At 41.9% G+C, this 4,867-nt stretch overlaps 1 protein-coding gene across 1 annotated transcript in view; it reads left to right on the top strand.

Annotated features, from left to right (window-relative positions):
• The first annotated feature begins 1,468 nt into the window (after positions 1 to 1,468).
• cpt1a2b (carnitine palmitoyltransferase 1A2b) overlaps positions 1,469 to 4,867 on the top strand; it is a 43,810-nt gene continuing 40,411 nt past the window's right edge. The window contains exon 1 of the mRNA XM_069177293.1: positions 1,469 to 1,571. The gene's annotated coding sequence lies outside the window, so the exon portion shown is untranslated. The remainder of the gene's footprint in view (positions 1,572 to 4,867) is intronic.

The following is a 4,867-nucleotide window of genomic DNA, read 5'->3' as shown; positions in this document are numbered from 1 at the left end:
TTGGAAATATATGAGGGGTGTTTGTGTTCTGTTTCATGGCACGTTCATAAAAAATGCTCCGTAACTATCCTTACCTAGCAAAAAGGTTATTATAGATATCCTGACTCATTCATTCATTTCAAGTTAATTTTGTGAACTTTGGTGCCTAAATGTCAAAAAACAAACATGGTTTTTGTCATTTCTTTCTAAAAAACAATTTACAGCGCCAACAGCAACTTGAGTGATGCACAAGTACACCTTTTATGATCACATGCAGGTCATATTTTTGACATAGCCGTCAAAATAAATAAATACAAGTACAATGATGAATACATCTGTTGCCATAGTAACAGCTCTTGGGGGTCAGGTTGAGTGCAGAGCAGCAATTTCTGAGACAGCAGCTCTGCAAGAGAAAATGATCTGATTCATGAATTCATGAATCAGATCCTTTAAAAGCAGAACCAGAGCATGAGGATGATGAAGAGCGTTCAGACAAGATGAGCTCTGAAGGGCACAACAGGTCAACGCATCCCCCTGAAAACCTCGACCTTCAGCTGTTAGAGAGAGAAAAACAAAGAGATGCTGCAGAGCAACAGCAGCTGGAGGTTTCCTTCACCGCTCAGCCACAACAAAGGGAAGTGATGAAATAACCGTGACTGTTATTAGAGATCTCTGTGCTGACTAATGTGGGTTTGGTAGGTGTCAGACACACAACTGGAGAACATACTGTAAAATAATAAATCATATAGTTAAATGCAGAAGATGTTATGGATTAATTAAATGAATGGTAACTTTTAAAAGCTTTCGTTCGCTGACAAGTTGAAGCTGAAATGCTGACTGTGAAGCCTTTGAAAAAAAATACAGTAAAATAAAAGCAGATCTTTGTGTCAGTTACTTGTTTGCTTTTCTTAAACTCAGTCCTGTACATAAAAGTCAAAAGTACAGAAAAGGAGTGTCAGAAGTGGGCGGGTTTCCACTACTGACGTCATCCGTAGTTTCCTACAAAGATGATGATAGATTAAAGAGCTGTCACTCTGACACGAATAAAGTATCTATAAAAACTATAAAACTATTAAAAAAATATATAGTTTTTAAATTATGTCAGCAAAAGTAAAGAAAAGGCTTCGAGACATCATCTAAACTATCCCACTGTACAGGAGAATTACATATACTGCCTCTCTGGGCTATTTAATGTCAAATAAATCACTCTAATTTTAATGCATTTTCAATGACACTAATGTGCCACTTAGTGTGTCTTTTGTGTTCTGTTACATAAATAGTTTCCATTACTGCAGATTAAAATTATACAGTTGGTTTTGCACATACATGCACGCTCACTGTTTTTATGTACAACGTTTTAAGGCTTACAGTTGATGGTTTTATAGCCACAGCGTGCGGTTTATGTGTCGGGTCCCCTATGTATCCAACCGAGTGTGCAGTGCTGTAAATAACCTATCTGTGTCTCCGGCGCTGCTCGTGGAAGCGTTCAGTGATAGCGGTGCGCTCCGTGGCTCGCTGGAGAAGGAAGCGGCGCAAACAAAGCTTCCTGTACCCCGATTCTCACTGACGAAGATCCTCCACAGACACTTCAGGTATGTTTTATTATGTATTTCATGAACTTTCAGTCACCTGCTCCCTCAGTTCTCCTCCGTGTGATTTCCTCCGGTGCGTCGCCTCCCCGTCTTCTCGGTGCCGGGCTCGGCTGGGAGATGGTGCCGGGCTCGGCTGGAAGATGGTGCCGGGCATGAATGGGCCACTGTGAGGTGAACGGCGGAGATCCTGCAGGGTGGGCTCGGTGGGCGTTTCCAAACACGCTGCAGTTCACAGAACTGGTCTGATTCTGGGTGCGCTTCATTTCTGGTTTGTGTTGGTGTCGGATGCATCCACCCACGCAGGGACGCGGCGATGTGATGGAGAGCAGCATGGCTTCCGGTGCGTGCTCGGCCACATTCAAACTTTCAAACAGGTCGTAACGAGGCCGAACCTCGCTGCAAATTCTGTTTACTGGCGTTTTTGTGAATTGATTGTTTGGCGGAGGGAAGTTTGAAAGGGAAATGGTTTAAACGAACAGCTGGTCTGTCTGTTGGACCTTTACACACCATGATGTCTAAAGTCACATTTAAACACACAAACCTGATGAACATTTCCAGAACATGGAAGCTGATTAACTGGAGGTGTGAAAAAGCTCATTTGGAGGGAAAATATGAAGTTCGCCAGATATTTAAAATACTTTCAGTCAGCTGCAAACACTCCTGAGTTTTGAAGGTTTAACCCCATTTAAACAACATCCTCCATACTTTAACTAATGTGTTAATATTGTACACTCTGTGGGGGTGCGTGCACGCGCCTCTCCTCCCGCCGCCCTCGTGCCCGCGCGCCTCTCCTGTCTGACTGAACAGTTGCTGTCTTTCTGCTCCTGCAGGTAGAACCAGTCTGTCAACACCATCCTGAGTATCTGGCCTGAAGTTTTATTAGGGCCGAGCACCGAGTGGTTGTTCAAGAGATTATTATTCATGAAAGTTGGTACAAGCGTCACTCCCAGCGTAAAATGATGTGTTTTAGGGGTTTTGTGAATGGGTGTGGCCAGATGGCTCGCTAGCGCCCCCTAAAGAGAGAAATCTGTTAATATCTGTGTTTTTGTTGATCGGTGTGCCTGTGACCTGGTGGCCGTTTTGGGGGCCTCGCCATGAAAATACAAATTGCTGTAACTTTTATGTACATGGACTGACCTTCTCCAACCATTACATCTCTGATAAAAGTCGCACCCTGAAGACATCTGTACGGTAATATTCGGTTTTGGTCATTGTGCCCCCTGCTGGAAACAGGAAATGACGTTTTGTTATGCTTTCACGTGCTTCGTTGAACTGGTTGATCACATCGACATCAAATAAGGTCAGATCAGAATAGCCGTAAGACATTGAGGATGATATATTGAGAGGCCTGTGCTTTTTTTTTGTGAAAGGGCGTTGCCATGGCGATGCGGCAAAGTTTGATGTTTCGTGGTGACACAGGAAGTTGATGTTTAAGGTCCAGGGATGCTCCTAACCTCACGAAACTTTGCACATGCATCAGGCACCAACTTTCATGAGGTTTTGAAGATGTTAAAGCCGCCAAAAAAAGCTAATTTATTTTTGAGAAGAATAAGGAACCAGAATGAAATTGACCTGGTAATTTCAGCCACCAGTGATGCTTGACGCTCACATTTATTACAGAGCAACTTCATTTTTATTTTTTATTGCTGCTTATTATTACAGTAATCCGTGTCCAGCATGAGTTCAAAATACACAACTATTGGTATTATTTCTCCACAGTTAGGAGCTGAAAGTTTTATCAGTTCCTTTTTAAGTGATGTCTGACTACTGTTGAGGACTGTTTATCTCATCAGACCCAGAAATCAGCATCTCCTTGGAGACAAAATATGTGCTGTGTGCATAATTAACTGGCAAACACAACAACAACAACAACAACAACAACAACAGGATTTGGAGTAGGTCCAGTATGTGTTGCTCATGTAATACCGTTACGAGTTACAGCTCAACATCGAATATTTCCCCAAATATACACCTGAGAAGACTTGAAACCGACAGAAGGTTGTTCAACACCTTCCAGCTGCTCTTAAGTATTTTTGGAAATGTAAAATATCATCGTTCTGCTCATTTTGTGCAACCTAAACCAATATTAGAAGATGTGATGCTTCTTTCCAGTATTTTATAACTTGTTAAAATGTTGTGCGTGTTGTTATTTCCAAACCTGTGTATCTATGTTTAAAAACCGTTCACATGAATCCTGTGTGTCTGTGGTTGAAGGCTCGGTTGAAGCCGCTGCACTGAGACAGTTCACTTGTTCACACTTTCCTCCCACAGTCACACACACACTGTAGGAAGTGAGAAATATGCAGCAATCAGTCGGCTGACTGAACAGAGAGAAGGGGAAGAGATGACAAGGGTTTACACACACACACACACACACACACACACACACACACACAGTCACACACACACACACACACACAGTCACACACAGTCTCACACACACACACAGTCTCACACACACACTCACACACACACACAGTCACACACACACACACACACACACTCACACACGCACACAGTCACACACATACACACACACACACACACACACACACACACACACACACACACACACACACACACACACACACACACACACACACACACACACACACACACACAGTTTCCGACTGTCCAAAGCTTTGGAGGAAGTGGGCGGAGCCTTTCAGAACCATCAGAACGGACCGAACACCGTCCCTGCTGCCAGAAAGGTCGTCCCACTGAGCAAGCATCAATTTCAGCTTGAATGAATGAATTATTTTTACCTGTTTCATTTCCCCGTCCGTGTCCTGCTGCTTTCAGGACACATTCATCCACTTAATACTGATTTGTTAATGGCACTAGAAATTATAGTTATTTACTCCTGAAGTACAAGAAAAATGTGATGTCATAATGAATAACTTTACTTTGCCTTATTGATCCTTCAGGTTTGGCATCTTAATTTTACACTTTGACCAATATGATGTTGTAAAATGCTTTTTACATGGAGTTTAAAAAGATTTTAAAAAGTCTGACAGCTTTAGAGAACCGACGGCGACTGTGATATAAAATACAAAAGATAAATCTCCTGTAAAATAAGGGCTTTAAATGCTTTTTAAATTATATTCATTCAACATAGTCTCTTATAAAATTAATTTAACATATTGCCCATTTCCATGATAACACCATCATAAATCAGGAGTTTTTTCTTGATAAAGTGAGTTATGGCTGATAATATTTGTGATTTTAAGATTTTTCTGTTGACTTTTAAGACTCTTCACAGCCTCTCTCCCTCCTGACCTGATTGTTCCCTACAA

This window comes from Embiotoca jacksoni, unplaced genomic scaffold (genome assembly GCF_022577435.1).
Source record: "Embiotoca jacksoni isolate LCO1_2020_lvr unplaced genomic scaffold, fEmbJac1.0.p SCAF_71, whole genome shotgun sequence".
NCBI lineage: Eukaryota > Metazoa > Chordata > Actinopteri > Embiotocidae > Embiotoca > Embiotoca jacksoni.
This window is presented reverse-complemented; position numbering and strand designations above follow the sequence as displayed.